The 20,382-nt window shown below is 46.0% G+C and overlaps 1 long non-coding RNA gene across 1 annotated transcript; it reads right to left on the minus strand.

Annotated features, from left to right (window-relative positions):
* Positions 1 to 18,431: 18,431 nt before the first annotated feature.
* LOC145794691 (uncharacterized) lies at positions 18,432 to 19,423 on the minus strand. The gene is made up of 3 exons (XR_014334618.1): positions 19,225 to 19,423; positions 18,687 to 18,848; positions 18,432 to 18,602 (listed from the first exon to the last, which is right to left on the minus strand). It is a non-coding gene; the product is annotated as an uncharacterized LOC145794691 (long non-coding RNA).
* Between the last annotated feature and the right edge of the window lie 959 nt (positions 19,424 to 20,382).

Genomic DNA, 20,382 nt, shown 5'->3' on the forward strand with positions numbered 1-20,382 from the left:
GATATTGTACCTGTTAAGTTTGCTTTCTTTTCAGGCACGATATTGTATGTACGGTTCATTTGAGGCTGGTGCAACCAGACGAGCCGCACAGGTATTGTATCCTCCGAGTGAGACGTATCGAGAATTGCATAATTCACTTACATCCTTTCTGCATTGTAGTGTATTTTGGTGTATGATAGCTTAAAACTGTCGCATGTGTGCTTTGTTACAGCTTTCTTTGCATGATCATAAGTTATGTCCGGCTCTGTGCATTGTCTTGCATTTTGCCCCTGCCTTCAGGCGCATATCTTGTTTGTCTTGTATGTTTGTCTAAGTCTTTGGCCTTGTCAAAAAGGGGTCGTCTCTGGGCTTTTACATCTACTCCCGTCATTTTTCTGACTTTCGAGTTCTGTCAAAGAGGGGCAACTATAGACACCCCATTTTTGACCGTCCTCAAGACTTGGACGTCACCATTGGAACACTTGGTGATTACCCTTGTTTGTGTTCGTCTTGAGTTCCCGGAGGTCTCGGTTGCGCGCCTTGCCTCAAGACCTCTCGACTCGATCGTGTTGTGTCTGGTTTTGCACCAAACACTTGTGTTTTGCCTTGGAGGGGCAGAGAATGCCTTGTGAGGCATCCCCACACATCACCGGCCATGGCTTGAGGCCACCGGCCAGTGATTTTGTGCCATCGGCAATGTATATTGCCGGTCGGCACTCTTTGTTGCCGGTAGGCCATTTATTTTGCCAAAATGGCAATTTTGAATGGCCGATCACTGTTCATCTACTTTTGGTAGATATTTTGTGCCAGCTGTGATAGCTGGCACCCACTCTGTTCCCCTCCATACACGTGTATGGAGGGATTTCCCTCTTGGATGGCTTGTTTTGGAAGCCTTACAAGAGGGAGTTGCCTATAAGAAGAGGGCTCCTCTCTTGGCATTAGGGTTAGACAACATTTTTAGAGAGCTTTGATATTAGGGTTAGGAATTTGTATCTATTCCATCTCTATATTTCCCTCTCTTGTTAGTTTAGTGTGTGTTTGGTCCTACTTTTGCACACAAACACCCACCATTACACCTTTTCTTGGTTATTGAGGGCCAAAGGAGTGTTCTTGGAGTTTTTGAAGCTGGTTTCAACCTAAAGAAGATGCTGGAGCTCCGTTGTTGAAGAGGGTCTTCAAGGGTAAGAAGCTTGCTCCTTTTTACCCCTTTCTTGCATTGTATTTTTGCCTACCTTACAACTGTTTTTGTGTTTAGTATATAACATAAAAAAATTTTGTTTTTAGGCCCTCTAAATAGTTTGTTTAGAGTGTTTTGTGATTTGAGGTTGTTTAACCCCTTTTGAGGCTTGTAAGGCTCCTTTTTGTGCCATTTTGTGTGAGCTCCGGGACCATTGAGTTTGGGCCTCCTCACCACTGGAATCTTGAGGGATTTCAGAGGTGGGGATGGTGCCTTGAGGTCCTAGGAAGGAGAGGGCCGCCCCCTCTCCTTGTTGTCATTGAAAAGGACCATTTTTGCCTCTTGAGGGAGAACCTAGCTTAGGCTCTTGTTGACCATGCCTTAGCTGATTTTTGTGCTTATTATGTCATAATATGCCTCTGTTTTTAGTTGGTTTTGGTACACCATGCTTTCTTAGCATACATGCCTTGTAATGCCATTTTGTTGCCTTAACATGCCTTAGGTTGTAAACCATTGTTCTAGCATGTTTTAGGCTTGGCTTTGTGAAGCTTTCATGTTCATTTTGCCATGTTCAAGGTCTGTCCTTAGTTGTTTGGGTTGAATTTAGCATGCATTGCATAGCCTCTTTGCATTTTGGCTTGTTGGCCTTAAGTATGTGAGTGTATAACATGCATTACTTGCTTTGATTTAGTGAGTTAGGACTATTTTCCATGTCATTTCAGTCCACTTAGCATGCTTGTATACTTGCATTTCATGGCTCTTTGAGGTTTCAAGAGTTTGTGTTTCAAGCTCCTTGAAAGTGCATTTGTGCATGCTTCCGTGTGTAAGTCATTTTGATATCATCTAAGTGGCTTTTGGGGTTCATTTTGACATGCTAAAACCCTGATGTTAGTTGCTTGAATCATGCCATGTTTGGTCTTGATAAGTGTAGTCCAATGCCCCTTTGGTGAGCCTTAAGCATTTGGGTCATTGTGGCATGTTTTGCTTGCTTTGTTTAGTTGGTTTGGCACCTCCTATAACATGTTTTTCAGAGCTTCATTTGCGTGTTAATTGTCCATGTTATGCCTCTTTCAAGTGTGCTTGAGAGTTGCTCTTTTGTGCTTAAGTATTGGCCCTTTAAAATTTGCATGTGTGTGCGTGTGTTGGCCCCCATGTTCGAGCATTTTGGCCACTGTTTTAGGCCTAATGAGGGCTGCCTAAATTAGTTTAAGTTCATTCTTGCATGTTGTGACATGCTTACCTTGTGTATTGATTGCATGCTTGGCCTATCATGTGTGGTGGCATGTTCAAGTGACTTTGCATTTGGCATGCATTTCTCTTAGTTGGAATTACCTAACATGTTGCATGCTTTGCATACTTGCATGTTTGAGTAACTAGCATAGTTGTCACATGCCTTGTGTGCTTGTTTGCATTACCATGTTGCATGCCTAGTTAACATGCTTAGGTTGCATTGCATACATGCTTTGCCTCTTGATTATCCATGATTGAGGTTGAGCTGCTCACTTGTTTGTTGGTTTGCATTGCATTTGAAATGAAAAATGCACAACTTGGTCTCTTGGGCTATCACGCATTAAAATGCGCGCTTGATGGTCCGAGAACCAAGGACCATGTCCCTTTGAGTCATAAACATGATAAGGGATATGGTTGGTGCATACATTGCTTGAATTGCATTGCCATGCAAAGTTCTGTCCTCTGCTGCTGTCAAACAGGTTCTGCAGGAACTTTTTGCCGATCGACTTCACATAGTGCCGACCGGCAATCCATCCATGGCCGATAGCTTCATCAACTGCCGATGGTCACATATCACTGCCAGTGGCTATTCTCCTCAGCCGGTGGTGTCTCCCAATGTCCAGGGAATCAATTTTGAGACCTTGGAAGTTTTCAGAGGGGCAGAGCAGGGAAAACAGAGGCAGCCTACGCATGGCAGTGGACTTCCGAGCAAGACCCGAGCACGCGTGCATTGAGCCCTCTTCCCGAGGCCCTTTTTCTTGCTTTCTTAAATTAATTAATTTGTTTAATTAATTTAGTTGGTCTGTAATAATTAATTAGCTAGGTTAGTTAATTCATTATTCAAATTGTATTATTCTTTTGGTCCCTCCGAGCGAGGGCGAATTTGTAATAAGTGTGGGTGAGTGTGTGTATGTCTTCCAACCCCCACTTCTTTCTCCATTTTACTTACCTGCTTTGATGGTTAGTAATAGGTCATGTTTAATTTAGCATACCTTATGCTATGCATGCGTGCATCATTCATTAGTATTGCATGCACCGGGCTCGGCGCATCATGCTAACTGTATTAGTATTTCAAATCTAACTTGAATACATGCTACTTGTGCATTTTCACATGTCATTCATAGAATAGCCGAGCCTACTCTAGTGACATTCCGTATGCGTTGCATTAGACATTTAAACATGGACTTGGATCATGCATTGATTGCTAATGAGTTCTTTGTTTTGGCACGGAGTACGATGTAAGTATTTATGCTTTAGCATCCTTGCATGCGTGTGAGTGTTGCCATGATAGCATGATTACCATGAGGCTAGCTGCTTATGTGATATAACTGCTTGAATGCCTGTGGGTGAAGGTTGGATTGTCTGAGTTGGAATAGCTCATTGAAATCTGTGTTTTAGCCTACTTGCGAGTAGCAAATTCCAAAACATTTTTCCAAAACAGACGGACATGCAATGCTTATTCCCAAATTAGACAATCTAGTTTATGCTTTTGTGCTGTGCGCATAACATAGTAATTCTAGGCTAATAATCGGGATAAGAACACATAATGTTTTCAAAATTGATATCACGGTTAGTAGAGGCCGATCTTCGGATCGGGCGAGAGGGGGTGCTCATAGCTGATCTTCCCCAATCGTACCCAAGTTCCCGAGCCGAGGCAACTTTGGTGATGACGGACACGTGGCCTTTGGCACCGAGTCAGGGTTTCCTAAATTCTCCCAAAATAAAATATTTAGGTGGCGACTCTGTATCTGGCAAAGCAGTCCATGTTTGGCACTTCTTTTTAAAAAATCTGTTTCTCAAAACGATTTGCTGGATTTGGACTCTTTGGTTCAGATTAAGAACCGTGACACAAATCTAGTCCGAACCGTAGCGCGAAGGCCTCACGCGGGCGCGTCTACAACCACCCGCCACCACCACCACCACCACCACCACCACTCACTCGCCACCACCCACCACCCGCCATAGTCACCCACCCATCCATCCATCATCATCACCCACTACCCATCCGCCACCACCCACCACCACTCGCCATTCGCCACCCACTTGCCACCACCACCAGCCACCCGCCACCACCACCACCACCACTCACTCGCTACCACCCACCACTCGCCACCGTCACCCACCCATCCCCCACTATCACCTGCCACCACCACCCACCCACCACCACCCGCCATCCGCCACCCACCTGCTAACACCACCCACCACCCGCCACCACCACCACCACCACCACCACCCACTCGCTACCACCCACCACCTGCCACCGTCACCCAACCACCCACCATCACCACTCATCACCCACCCTCCACCACCACCACCACCACCACCCACCACCCACCACCCACCTACCACCACCACCCACCACCTGCCACCACCACCACCACCCACCTGCTACCACCTACCCACCCACTACCACCACCACCACCCACCCGTCACCATCCACCACCACCAGCTACCCACCACCCACCGTCACCACTTTCCACCACCGTCTTCCGCTGCAACTTGCCACCACTTGCCATTTCTCACTCTTCTTTATATTTTTAAATTTTTTAAAACATTTTGTCAATTACCAAATGTGTTTGTAGTTTATGTTTTTCTAAAAATAAACAAAAAATAAACAAAAACCAGTTTATAAAATTTTTGTAAATATAAACTGAAAACGTAAACGTTACCAAACACACCCTAAACAACTGACACATGACGTTAATTGAAAGCATGTTCTATGCAAAAAGTGAAGCATGTTCTATGCAAGATAATCGAAAGCATGTTCTATGCAAGATAATTGAACGCATGTTCTATGCAAAAGAAGATATCAGATATGTAAATCAACAAAACGGACAAAAGTGACGTTCGATGACAACCTTCGACTTACCCCCCCAAGGATTTGCAAAATGCTCAAAAGGATACAACTTGCTTATAGTTGAAAGAGCACATTCATGCGCCGAAGTACAACAGGCATTGGAACGATGTAACCGGAACACAGTTTCGAGCTCATTGGAAATCAAATCCAATTCAAATACCTCAATCCTTCTTTGTAGACCCAAAATAGGACCTCCCACACACTGTAAGGGCAAAAGGGGAACAAAATCAGCACTAGGCCACAAAAGGGCCCGGCCTGCCACTTATAGTGTATGGCCGGCCACAAATGCCAAATCGAGGGCAATTTGGTCCTTTTGGCAAGGGTCTCTTTAAATACATCACCAAACCTCATTTCCTCATACCCACACCTCCGAAATCATCCCCTGTTTCTCTAGGTGCTTTCTCTCTCTAGATTTGCACTTTACACGCATTTTTCAACGTCCCACGCAAACTTTATTTGTAAACCCTCTTTGAACGCCTTTACTTTGAACCGATCAGATTTTGTTTTCATTGATTTCTTTTGGGTTGTCAACACTTTGGGCTTGTTTCCCTCGAGTTTTTCCTGGGTTTTGTGAACTTTCCTGGGTTTTGACTTTTTCTCCCATTTTTTCTTTCCTAGGGTTGACTTTTTCCAAGTTTTTCCTATTTTCTCCATTTTTCTTCATTTTTCACCCAGTTTTCAGATGGCAGACAATGTCCCATATGATGTGCCCCTCCAGAGGTACCTATGCTTCCATCTACTATTGAGGTTGAGGAGCCTGTAGCTAATGAGGCTGGCGAGGCAGTAGAGGACATTGACGCTGACCTTGAGGCAGAGACAGAGGTCTTCGCCCCAGGACTTGAGCCTGAGTTACCACCATTGAGGGTGAGGCCCTTTGATTCAGCCACTTACCACCCCTGCACACACACGATGGCGCCTGGAGGCATGATGTGCTTTGATGATTTCGTTGATGGCGTGTCAGAGGATATTTTGCTGAGGGAGCCAGACTCCCACCTTTCCCACGACACTATTGAGGTACAAACTTTATTTTTATGCTTTACTGCCTTTCATCTGACTCTTCTTTTAGCACTACCTTTCAATTGACTTACTCTTTCTTTGTCATAGAAGGACTCTCACTCTTATAGGGGTTACGGGGTAGTGACGGCCATGGACTGGTATCACGAGCTCCCCTTGGGTCCACGACCTTGTCGATAAGGTAGGCTTTGGCTTACGTTGTGCTAGGCTCACACGCCACATAGCTAGTTAGGACCTGCTCAGCGTATTAGTGGAGAGGTGGTGGGATACCACAAACTCATTCCACTTCTCTTCTGCTGGAGAGATGACGATGACTCCCTATGACATTTTGATGATCACAGGCTTAGGAGTAAGAGGTGATCTGATCCCTTTCGACATGGACATGGGCCAGTGGGAGGCAACCTAGATCTATCTGCTCGGAACGAGCCTGTCCCTATACAGGCCAACTATGGTGTGATACAGTTGGTTCTTCCAACGTTTCCATAGAAGTTAGCCTGAGACATAGGAGGAGGTAGAACAGTACGCCCGAGGCTTCTTGATGTACCTTCTCGGTACGACCTTGTTCGTAAACAAGTGGAACACTGTAGGTTTGTACTTGTTGAGCGCCCTTGTGACCTTGTCTCGGGTGCGCTTTTACGACTGGGGTATGGCTACATGAGCTCTAGTTCCTGCATGAAAGGAGTCAGGGTCAGAGGTTACTGGAGAACTTTAGAGGTATGAACTACACTTTCAATTCTATTCACTTTTTCTTATGCTTTTTGCTTTGCATTTTCTATCTTATATTTGTTCATGTATTGTGCTTTCTACCTTGCACTTTCTACTTGATACCTATTCACACACTGTTAATGCACACTGCTGATCTTTTCTTGCAGCTATGCGTTTACACCTATTTCCCAGCCCTTGCTTCAGAGCCGATGGATGAGATTGCTCCAGCCGTGCCCTACTCACAGCGATACGATGGCAGGTGCTGCTACCGGAGCCGCGAGAACATGACCTTTGTCTTCTACCGATACAGTGGTTACCTATGAGGTAATTTGAATCTCACAATCATTTCTGCCTTATTTCCATTGCTGTTGTTCTGATCCATATTCTGACAACTGACAACAACTAACAACCTGTACCGTCTCTATTTGCAAATCACATGGTAGCCATGGGTGACGATGCCAGCCGGAGTTAGAGACCGATATGCTGGGGCTTGGGCTACCTCTTGATATCAGATTTTGCTAGAAGGCCCATTCTGTCGAGCCTGGTTCTTGGGAGAGCGGTTTATACGCCAAACAATGGGCTTGCCTACCCCGGTTGTTCTTATGCCTCCCCCAACATCTATAAGGATAGCTGATAGCCTCTTAACTGAGGCCATTATTCAGTATATGGTGGGGTTGGATGTCGACTATTTCAGAGGGGAGGGCGACTACACAGCCTTCATCAGGACTCACCTTATGCCACCCCTGACTAGAGTTCGTGTGGGCGACGCAGCAGGTGCTCCTTTGGCTGGAGAGGCTGCACAAGAGGACGTGGCTGGTATTGAAGCAGCCCTTCCTACTATGCGGGTTGCCGGTTAGCTGTAGATTCCCACCACGATCCCTTGCGGGCAGCCTGGTGAGATGACGTATTAGCTCTCGATAGAGCGACCGAAGGCGGGGCGCGAGTATGTTCGAGCTCCAAGTGCACCTAAGGTATGGACCACACTTTACAACTTGCATCCCGCATAAAATTTTTCAGATACTAATTATTCCAATTCACTTGCAGGCGCCCACAGAGTACACGGAGGGCCTTCTTTAGCTGGTTGCTTCCCTAGTTCACATGGTGCAGAGGAGGGAGATGTGTAGGCACCCCATTTTTGACCGTCCTCAAGACTTGGACGTCACCGCTTGAACACTCGGTGATCATCCATGTTTGTGTTCGTCATGAGTTCTCGGAGGCCTCGGCTACGCGCCTTGCCTCAGGATCTCTCGACTCGACCATTTTGTATCTAGTTTTGCACCAAACACTTGTGTTTTTGCTTTGGAGGACAGGGAATGGCTTTTGAGACATCCCCACACTCCACCGGCCATGGCTTGAGGCCACCGGCTGTGTTTTGTTGCCATCGGCCAAGTGTGATGGCCGGCCGGCCAGTTTGACTATCGGTCGGCCACTTTTATGGCTGGCCGGCCAAGTGTGGTTTTCAACAGATATTTCTGTAGACAGCTGGCAGCTGTCATTCTAGGCCATACCCCAGCCCATACCTGGACGTGGGTGTTCTGAGGAGCTGCAGATTGATACATATCTATATCAATCAAGCTCTCTCACATAAGGGACAAGAGGAAGGAAGAGACATTCAACTTGGAGCAAAAAAATCTCTCTCTCTCTCTCTCTCTCTCTACATTTTCAGCCTCTCTCTCTAAGGTTTAGGGCTTGTTTGTGCTTAAAAGTGCATTTTCTTTGCACTTTTGCACACAAACACCTAGTTCTCTACTCCCTTTATTGAGCTGAGGTCCTTGGAGGTGATTCTTGGGGTGATTTGAACCCCTTTTTGGTCCAAAAGTTGCTGCTTTGCCGCTGTGCTTCAAGGGTAAGACTTTTGTCCCTTTTTACCCCATTTTTGCAAAGCTTTTTAGCCTATCTTGCATTTTTTTTGAGCTTAGAATATAACATATAAAAGTCTTGTTTTTGAGTGCTCTAAATAGTTTGTTAAGGGTGTTTTGAGCTTTGGGGTTGTTTGACCCCTCTTAAGGCTTGTTTGGCCTTTGTTTGGTGCCATTTTAGCTCCAGGACCATGGTGTTTGGGCCTCCTCACCACTGAAATCTTGAGGGATTTCAGAGGTGAGGATGGGGCCTTGAGGTCCTAGGAAATAGAGGGCCACCCCCTCTCCTTGTTGTCCTTGAAAAGGGCCATTTTTGCCTCTTTAGTGAGCATCATGTTTAGGTTCATGTTGGCCATGCCTTGACTGATATTTATGCTTATTATGTCATGGTATAGCTCTGTTTTTAGTTGGTTTTGGTACACCATGCTTGCTTAGCATACATGCCTTGTAATGCCATGTTTAGGTATTAACATGCTTTGGGTTTTGGTCCTTGTTCTAGCATGATTTTGGCCAAGCTTTGTGAAGCTTTTGTGTTTGTTTTAGCATGCTTAAGCTCTTTTTTTGGTTGTTTTGGTCGATCATCACATGCTTAGTATAGCCACCTTGCATTTTGGCTTGTTAGCCTTGGTTGTGTGAGTATGTAGCATGCATTACTTGCAGCGTTTCAGTGGTTTGGAACCACTTTCCATGTTATTTCAGTCCTTATAACATGCTTGTATGCTTGCCTTTGATGCCTCTTTGATGCCTTATGAGGTTGTGCCTTATGCTCCATGTTTGGTCATTGTGCGTGCCCTTGAATTTAAGTCATTTAGATGCCATCTAAGTGGTCTTTAGGCTTTGTTTTAATACGTTAAAACTTTGTTTTGATCATTTAATTCATGCCATGTTCGGTTTTGCTAAGGATAGTTCAATACCTCCTTAGCTTGCCTTAAACACTTGGACCATTATTGCATGCTTTGCTTGCTTTGATTACTTGGTTTGGCACCTCTCTTTCATGCAATTTCAGAGCTTATGATACATGCCATATGCCCATGTTTGTCTTCCTTTAAGTGTGATTAAAGGTTGCTTGTTTGATGTTCAAGTGTTAACCCATTTGCATGCATGTGCATGTGTGTATTGGTTATCATTTCCATAGTATTGGCCACTGTTTTAGGCTTGTTTAAGGGCTGCCTAATTTAGTTCAAGTCCACCCTTTGGCATGTTGTTGCATGCTTAGCTTATGACATGTTGTTGCATGTTGAAATGATGTTGCATTTGGCACGTATTCTCCTCTTTGATTTGGTTGCTTAACATGCCATATGTTTTGTATGCTTGGGTGTTGACATTGTGCCTTGTACGCTTATTTAACTTGCATGCTTGTTATATGCCTTGCATGCTTCCCATATGCTCATGTTGCATGCCTAATTAACATACTTAGGTTGCATTGAATTTGCATGCATCTTTCACCTCTTGATCAAGCCATGATAGAGGTTGAAAGCCCCTTGATTTGTTTATGTGCATTGCATTTCATTTGAAATCAAAATGCACACTTGATTCTTTGGGCCATCACCCATGGAAATGCGCAACTGGTGATTCAAGAATCGAGAATCATATCCCTTTGAGTCATAAATATGACAAGGGGTGTAATTGGTGCATACATTGCTTGAAATACACCGCCATGCCAAGTTTTGTCCTCCGCTGTTGTCAAAACAGATTCAGCAGGAAGATTTGGCCGGCCGGCAGTGTTGAGTGCCGACCGGCAAAGAATGTTTGGCCGAGAGCTCAATGGATGGTCGATGACCACTTCAAAATGGCCGGTGATGATCCTACTCAGCCGGTGGTGTTCCACAACACTCAGAGAAGCAACCTTGGGAGTTGTGCAATTTTCAGAGAAGCAGAATAGTCAAAGCAGAGGCAAACTTGTGCATGGCGTTGGGTTTTTGAGCAAACCCGAGCACGCGCGCATTGGATCCTCTTCCCGAGGCCTTTACTGCTTTCTTAGCTTAGTTAATTTGCTTAATTAATTACGTGGTCTATAATAATTAATTAGCTTGTAGGTTAATTAATTTGTATTATTCTTTTGGTCCCTCTGAGCGAGGGTGAATTTGTAATAAGTGTGGGCGTGTGTGTGTATGTCTTCCAACCCCCACTTCTTTCTCTCTTTTACTCACCTGCTTTGATGGTCAGTATTAGGACATGTTTACTTTAGCATACCTTATGCTATGCATGCGTGCATCATTCATTAGTCTTGCATGCACCGGGCTCGGCGCATCATACTAACTGCATAAGTATTTCAAATCTAACTTGAATACATGCTACTTGTGCATTTTCACATGTCATTTATAGACTAGCCGAGCCTACTTTAGTGACATTCCGTATGCGTTGCATTAGGCATTTAAACATGGACTTGGATCATGCATGATTGTTAACATGTTCTTGTTTTGGCACGGAGTACTAGGTGAGCTCTTTATGCTTTAGCATCTCACATGAGTGTGAACGTTGCCATGACAGCATACTTACCATGAGGCTAGCTGCTTATGTGATATAACTGCTTGGGTGCCTGTGGGTGGAGGTCGAATTACCTAAATTGGAATAACACATTAAAACTGTGAGTTTTAAGCCTACTAGATAGTGGCAAAACCATCTTTTCTAAAGCCCACTTGAGGGTGGCAAAACCTGCATTTCAGCCTACTAACGAGTAGCAAGCCATTTTCAGAACAAGCATGAAATGTTTTGTTCCAATTTTGGCGATTTGGTCTATACTTGTTTGCTGTGCGCATAACATAGTAATTCTTGGCTAATAACCGAAATAAGAACACATAACGTTTTCAAAAACGGATATCACGGTTAGTAGAGGCCGATCTTCGGATCGGGCGAGAGGGGGTGCTCATAGCTGACCTTCCCCAATCGTACCCAAGCTCCCGAGCCGAGGCAACTTTGGTGATGACGGACACCTGGCCTTTGGCACCGAGTCAGGGTTTCCTAAATTCCCCCATAAAAAATATTTAGGTGGCGACTCTGTATCTGGCAAAGCAGTCCATGTTTGGCACTTCTTTTCAAAAATCTGTTTCTCAAAACGATTTGCCGGATTTAGACTCTTTGGTTCAGATTAAGGACCGTGACAATTCGAGGGTCCAAACTGTAGTGAACCCACAAACGAACGAACGAGGGGACTCGTCCTCCCGGGGCGTTCGGGGACATCTACAGTTTCTGGCGACTCTGCTGGGGATTTAGAGAGCTTGACTCGAACTCGTGATATCTTGTTTTGATTTCACTTATGTGTCACTTTGCATTGCATATGCATTGGTGCGCCTAGGACACCGTGTTTGCCATCTGCCATTCCTGAACGGTTTGCCGGAGGTTTGACTTTGTCAAAGCATGCCATAAGGCTGACCGGTTGTGGGCTCTGACAGTATGGGAACACAAACCCCGTTTTACCGAGGCACCCTTTTCGACCATTCGACCTAGTGCATATCGAAATCCATAGTGACTATTCCAAACTAGGACAGGTTGCTTACCCAATGTTAGGATGTTTGAAAACTGCTGCGTGTATAGTGAAACCCTAGCTCCTGACAAAAATAGGGCAGGGAAACCCTACCCCAACTTAGGGGTGTTTTGGCTCTCTTTTACTTGCTATGTGTTTTTAGAATGCATCTCTACAGGGAACGTACATATCAGTTTGCAAGTTTGAGTATCAGACCTGAGGGTACCAGTATCAGTTTATGCGAATCAGTTATATCTGTGGGTATCCGATTCAGTATTTTGGGGGCAGTGATTTCGGGCAAAAGTGATCAGTAGTAGAGTATAGTTATTCAGCTATACTAGCGTCTGTTCTGATTGGTCCGAAATGCTGCGTGTTTTCTCTTTCAGGTTCAGAGAGTTGATACAGAATAGCTAGTGTTCCCCCTTGCTGAGACAAGACAGATATCTAATCCGTCAGTCACCATTCAGTACAGCGGACTTTTCATGACGCAGAATTCAAAGGAGATTGTGGTTATGACGGCCGTATCAGATCAAGGAACCACTTTGCAAAGCGAGACCAATGTCGATGTACCGCATCCACCCAAGTCGCCTATCGCGCACCCGGTCTGGACCCCCCCAGTTGTATCAGGCTCGTGAGCCCACCACATTCGAATTGATGGGAATGATAGGTGACCTCCAGAGATCCGTGGCCGATCTGGCCTATGGAATGTCGGCTTCGCCACCAGCTGCACCGTATGCCGGGAATTTCATACCACAGGAGCCCCAGCTACTGGGGCGGATTGTGATCGAGCTCAGCCAACCAGAGGTTGCCTCCAGCTACAGCAGCGACGTGTCAGCAACAACCAGGCTTCGCTCTGATGTAGTAACCCAAACCCCCGATCAGGCTGAGGCTAGAGGCAAGAACAAAATGAAGGCAGATGCCGATCCCATTGAACAACTGCTGTGGGCAGCCGAGGCTTTGAAAGCCAGGGGGATGAATAAGCAACAAGTATTTGCAGTCATGACTAAAGCTGTGGATGATGCTTTCCCCACTCCAACCGAAGGCGGTCCAAGCTGGGCGGAAAATCAGGATGGGCCCTGTCATCCTGTCATCCCTAACCCTGTACCAGGAAAAGATCAGAAAGCCAAGGCAGTGCCTGTCGACCCTTTCGCTAGTGCGTCTAGCAAGAACCCTCAGACTTCAAAGTACCTGCCTCGAGGGCGTAGAGCCTTTCATGCCCTCTACATGCCTCTATCTAGGGCATTTCAAATATTGGCTAAAAAGGGGCATCTTAAACCCCTTGAGCCTCGGCCCCTCCTGAAGAATCTCCCTCTCTCGCATGATGTTGCCTTGTACTGTGCGTACCACCAGCAAACCGGTCATGCAACCGACAATTGTTTTCGCCTCCGTCATGAGGTGCAAGACTTGATCGACAACGAAGTTATCCTCCCGCCCACCTCAGCCAAGTCCGTTACTACCCAGTTATTGGATTTTGAGGATACTGATACTGTGAGTATGTAATCAAGAAGTGAACCACCTGTGGGCGGCGCTCGGCGTATTTTGGATGTGGCGTCTGGCACGCATTTTTGGAGCATCTGCGAATGCTAGTTTTGTAAATTCTGGTTTGGGTGTCGAGTCAGTCTTTTGTTTTGTTTTGAGTCTGTCTCATTGTCTTGAGTCAGTCCTTTTGCTTTTGGGTCTGTCTTGTTGTAGCGAGTCAGTCCCCTTTGTATAGAATGTCGAGTAATTTCGGAGCTGTTGCCTCGAACACTGTTTTGTTTTGTAATTACCCTTTTGTTTTCTTTTGAGTCTGTCTCTGTCGTGGAGCCAGTTGCAACCAGGGAATCTGAATGAAACAACTGCGGCTATCATGTTTCCATGCTTACTACTATTCTGAATTAGTCGTGCCAGGGGACTTGAATGGAACAGCAGTACATTCCACTTGTTCTCTTGTGCCCTGAAAATCATTGCATTGACCTAAGTTTTTCAAAACTTTTTGAACACTGCAGTGAAAACAAAGAGGAAGAAATTCCTCGGGTTTTGCAAACTTTGATCAAATTGAGAGAAAGAGAGGCGTGCTAAGCCCTTAATGATTGAAATCATGCTTGTCAACGTGAGTACTGAGAAGGACCCTGGCTTGATCCAGACTGGTTCCACACTATCTTCAACGCGAGCGATTTGTTGCTTCTTTAAAAACTTTCAAAAACAAAATATTTTGCGCGGTCCTGCAAAGACCTGTGTGGAATCACTCTTGAGATTGTGCAGCTTAGGATCGCTCTCAGCCTCAAGACTCGAGCCCTTGTTTTAAAGCCTTGAACCACAATTCGGAGTGTTCAACGATCGACCATCAAGAGAGGCCTGTGTGGCCAGATTGGAAGCAGCCCTCGAACAAGAGGCACCAAAGTCAGATCAAGAAGATCAGATCTCATCAGAAGAAGCCTGTAAAGCTAGAACAGAAGCACCCCTCCAAACTAGGGGCAAAAATGTCCAATTTGCTCGAAGAGCCGAAGATGGGTCCTTCAGTAAGTCAATGCAACAGCCACTCTCCTGGATACAGATGGCTTCAAAACCCTAAAACCATTTGGCATGGACTTGTTACACTTTTACCCTTTGAGCGGCTCGCTGGGCCGAAAACCTGGAAGGGCGACCCAGGCAAAAGTTAGAGCAAAAGAAAATATATACAAAAAAAAAGAAAAAAAATATACAAAAGAGAGAAAAAAGAGAAAAGAATATACAAAAGAGAGAAAAATACAAAAAAGAAAAAATAATAATATACAAAAGAGAGAAAAATAAAGGGAAGAAAGAAAAAGGAAAGAAAAGCTCGCAAGGTCGAAAACCCGGATCGGGCGCCTTGGCAAAAGTTAGAGTGCAAAAGGTGAAGGTTAAAATACCCGAGTGTACCTTAACCGGAACTACGTAAGGCTCGATTCCCATGTTTGGGATACGCAGGCAACTTCATCCTGAAGTCCAGCCCCCAACGCTTTCATAGCGTCTCAGTCCATGTAATGGTTTTGATTATTCTTGCCCTCCCCGAATCCGATAGTTCGGTTGTGACAACCGGATACGTAGGCAACTTCATCCCGAAGTCTAGCCACCAACACCTTCAAAGTGACTGTGTCCATATATTGGTTTTGACCATCTTCGTCTTCTTTGTATCCGAGGAAGTTCGGTCGGGATCATCACTAGTGAAGACTGTTTACAATATGCTGCGGCATCATCCAGACAAGGGGCAACTTTCCGTTGCCATGAGTCACCGTTCAAACCAGGGGCAACTTTCCGTTGCCGTGCAGCGTCTTTCAAACAAGGGGCAATTTTTCATTGCCTCTGATCCGAGGTTGTGCATCTCAAGGGTAAGTTCCGTGCTTGTTTAGCACCGGCCGTTTGCGAAAATAGTTTTTGAAAATTTTTACTGAGGTTGATTATTTTCTCGAAAACTATTTCATTTCTCCAAAAACTTAGACCGTTTTGGACCCAAAAAAGGAAAATTTTCAGTGCTTATGACCTGACTTGCATAATTTTCAAATCAAAAATTGAACAAGTGTGTCAATCTAACTCTCATATTGGTCAAAATTGTTTTAGTAGAAAACCAAAACAAAAATGGTCATAATGATGAACTAGGGGTACAGTTGAGTTGGGCTTCCTGTCTTTCCCCCATCGCCAACATACTTGCCAAGAAGGGCACAACTCAAGCTGTCATTAAAAGGCTGAAAGCCCTCACAACCTCCGAACAACGAGGTATCGAACCAAGTGCGAAGCACGAATCTGAAGGGATCAAGGTACTCCGTTCCCTTACCTGGGGCATCGACCAAGCACCACCGGAAGAAACAGCCGTGAGCTAACCATGTTGGGCATGAACCCACAACCTCCTATTCATCCATTAAACACCCCGGGGAGGGATATAAAAAAATGAGAGAATAAAGAATAGAGAGGTGTAAGTTGAGAGAAAAAGCGAGCCGAAGGGTCTTGAGAGAAAAACTGAGCCTGAGGGCCGAATGATGTGAGAACCACAAATAAGAAAGGGTGGGAAACACTACCCAGAGAAACTGGCTCCTCGTAACCTAAGGTCCCCCGTCTCTGTTAACCCGTCTGTATGTCGTGTCTTTTGTCTTGTTTACTTCAACCTTTGTATTGAGTCTTTTCCGAGTGTGTCTCGTTGTGTTTAAGTTGTTTACCTTTTTATGTCTTCGCTGTTGAGTCATTCTTGCTATGTCCAGTTGTAGGCTTACTACCCCCATTTTTTTTTTAAAAAAAACCCTTCTTCAATTTCAAAAATTAATCGCTTTGTGCTCAGAATGCTGTGCCATTCTCCACATTTGTGCAAAAACATGATTTGGTTCTTTCATACAACTGTAGGGTCCACCCCCGATAAGTGTGAACAGGAAAACCTAGGGCCTCTTTGAAGCTTCTGGGTTTCAGATCACATCTGAGTGTGCTTCAACTTCAGTAGATTCAACCTTCATGGTCCGTCTTGTCAGATTTGGGCTGTTTGTTCAGGATCCGCTGTGTACAAAATGAGCCAAGCGCTGTGTTATGAGCTGTATGCAGATTAATCCCCAGTAGAGTATGAGCCGAGTGTTCAAAATGTGCAGTGGTTGGTATGGTTTGTTTTTGCTGTTGGCTGGTTCGTTATCTGATTATTACAATGCAAGTGTTCAATTTTCAGACAACAGATCAATTTCATTTACATTAAGCCGCAACATGATGCAATGCGATGCAATACATGAAATGTACAAATACAACACTTTTTTAGACAAAAAGTTTGTTTCATTTCATCATCTTTTTCAAGTACATGGTTTTGGAAATAAAAATCTGCCTGCGGCAGTACAAGGTACTCTCGCTACCAGCAAAAGGTACAAAAGAGAAAGAAAAAGAAAAACAGCAAAAATCTGGATCAATGACAAAGTATCTCAAGCCTGGGGGTCCATCCTAGTCCTCTTCCTGGACGAAGGTCTAGGAGCATCATCAGCGCTGTCATCTGAGTCCGAGTCCGAGCCGTCTCCGGTCTCCTCTTCCAACGACTCTGCCTCCGCCTTCGACTCCTCGTCATCGTCATCAGGGACTAGAGCCCGCGAGCTACTCCCGACGTGAGTGCGCCCTGCCTTGGTGCGGGCGAATACTCTGTCCTCTCCATCTCCTCCGGTAGGAACAGAAGGCCTGGCTGGGGCACCTCCTACGGCAGGAATCTGGAAAGGAGGCTGAAAAGTATAAGAGGCAAACACATCAGTATGCTGTGAACAGTTTATCAGTGCAGAATGCAATGTATGAGTACAGTGTGTGAATGCCGTGAGCAGTTTATCAGTGCAGAATGCAGTGTATGAGTACAGTGTGCGAATGACGTGAGCAGTTTATCAGTGCAGAATGCAGTGTATGAGTACAGTGTGCGAATGTCGTGAGCAGTGTATTAGTGCAGAATGCAGTGTATGAGTACAGTGTGCGAATGCCGTGAGCAGTTTATCAGTGCAGAATGCAGTGTATAAGTACAGTGTATGAATGCCGTGAGCAGCTTATCAAGTGTTGTGTTGTGCACCAGATTATGTGAAGCGGTTTATGTGTAGGGTTTGAGACCGTGATCAGAAAAACATACCGGAATGCTATAGAGGCCCAGGAGGTCGAAAGTCCGCTGTAACATCCCCATCATGGAGGCATTCAGCTCCAAGGACTGCCGGGTATACTCAGAAGAAGCCTGCAAAAGTATCAAATGCATCCGTATTCTGCGGAATATCAAACAAACTGAAATGAAATGCCAATACAAGATGCATAAAATGTAGTAATACATACTGGAGGTAAGTCATGGAAACCGACCAACTCGTGGTCAGCCGGAGGAGGAGCAAAGGGGATCTGGTAGGTTGCCCCACCCTGCCCTCGGTATGTCATCATCGTGGGTAGCGCTGGCCAGTTAACCCCCTGACCCCTCCGAGCTCCGCTCCTACAATGGACACGAGCTGTCCTCGACGTCCCTGCCCCTGCTCTTGCTCTAGCTACTGGCGCCGCAGGTCCCCCTCTCTCAGCTCGGCGGCCACCGCTCAGAGGCCGCATAATGTAGGTCTGGACGTACTCTCTGTAGTCGCCCTCGCCCCTAAGGCCCTCTGCGTCCTAGCCGATTGTGTAATCGGCCATCTCCTCGGCGGTGAACCTCTCGGTGTCCGTCATGTGGGTAGGAGGTGAACCCGGAACTATCTGCTCTGGCAAGCCCAGGGTCTGGCATAGGAAACGCTCACCCAAGTACCAAGCCCGACAGACCGGACCCTCCAGCAAAATCCGGAAACGTGCAGTCTCCTCTGCACCGGCAAACCGATCCCGAGTCACGGCTGGCAGTGGAGCCCAAGGCTGCCAGGTGATCTGAAAATGAAATACAGATTGCTATCTACTATTATTGACATACAGTGTAAAGCGAAGCTTAAATGAACCGCAAGTAAAACATACCTCTGCGGGGGTAATAGTGTCGAAGTAACGGTGGAAAAAGATGAATGTCTCCTGGGGCCTCCGCACGCACCTCACATCAAAGCGACGCGAAAATGGGACGACGAGAGGGGTCTCTACGTCTGGCACTGGGGCGAGTCTCGGGAAGTAGGCGTAGACCCACAACTGCAGCGCCAATACCAGAAGGGTTATCAGATAAAGCAGAACACAAAATAAAGCAGAAATTGCAAGACCGTGTATTGTGCAGTGTATTGAGCAGAGTGTACAGTGTGTGTGGTATACAGTCAGTGTAAAGCAGAGTATATGTGTGCTGTGTGTGCAGTATACGATCAGTATGAAGCAGACTACAGTGTGTGCAGTGTACAATCAGTGTAAAACAGAGTATATGTGTGCCGTGTGTGCAGTATACAGTTAGTGTAAAGTAGGGTATATGTGTGCCATGTGTACAGTATACGATCAGTATGAAGCAGACCATAGTGTGTGCAGTGTACAGAGTACAGGAAATGTAAAGCAGAAATGAAAAGCAGAGGAGAAAACATACCTCCCAAGCTCGCCAGTAGCCCCCGAGCAGCTGTCCGCTGCAACGGGAGGCTGAGCTCATGTACCCGTACAGAGTGGCCAAGGCAGCGCCACCCCAGTCATAGCGCAAGATCCGGGTGACGTCCACGAGAGCGCTGAGCAGGCAGAGGGGCACAGTGTTCGCCTGGTCGGCAAAAATAGTCGTCCCCAGCAGGAACATGAGAAAGCCACGCGCATATCGCTCCACTGCTTCCTGAGTCATCGGAGCCTCCTCGACTACGGCCGGCTGGACTCTAAACTGGACCTCGAACCATGAATATCGAACGAAGCCGGGACGTGCGAGGGGCGGCACCTCACCAAGCAGGTAGATCTGAGCAGCCTCCCATTCGTCCATATCGGTGTCGAAGGGAATCGGATCACCCCCTACCCCGATGCCGGTGAGCATCGAGAAATCATAGGGAGTCATTGTCATGTCTCCCGCGACGGAGAAGCGGAAAGAGTCGGTGGTGTCCCACCACCTCTCCACTAAAGCAGCAAGGAGAGGCCTGCTCGCAGTAAGGCCCGAGAGTCCCTTGCAGAATGCGCCGAATCCGGCCTGGTCAACAATGCGACGGACTGCGTCCGGTAACTCCATGTACCAGTCCCTGGCAGCAACATTCCCATACCCGCGGACAGTATGGGAATCTCCCTATTCAAAAGCAAATAGTTGCGAAGAATGTAAAATGTACAGTTTTGAAGAGTATTCAGAATTGGTGGCAATATAACGTGTGCACGTTTTCAGGTTCAAACAAACATCGGGTGCCAGTGTGCTAGCAGGGAACTACAACATGTGATGTGTCAGTGTGTTTAAGTGGTTCAGTACAGATATAGCGTGTGTGCACGTTTTCAGATTAAAATAGGTGCCGAATGCCGGTGTGCTCGCCATGGAACACAGTGTGTACTGTGTCGGTGTGTCTGAGTGGTTCAGGGCCAGTGTAGTGTGTGTGCACGTGTCAGTTTCAAATAGATATCAGTTGCAAGTGTGTTCACAGTTAACTACAGTGTATCTGAGATAAGCAGTGTTCTACATTGCGGAAATTGAAACGGGGGAGAATATACCTCAGAAGCGCCATGTGATAAATGTGACTCCGGCTCACGCAGAAGCAGCTCTGGTGGCACACCTCTCGCAAAATTTCGGAAC

This window comes from Camellia sinensis, chromosome 7 (genome assembly GCF_055761805.1).
Source record: "Camellia sinensis isolate YWXY chromosome 7, ASM5576180v1, whole genome shotgun sequence".
In the NCBI taxonomy this organism is placed as follows: Eukaryota; Viridiplantae; Streptophyta; class Magnoliopsida; order Ericales; family Theaceae; genus Camellia; species Camellia sinensis.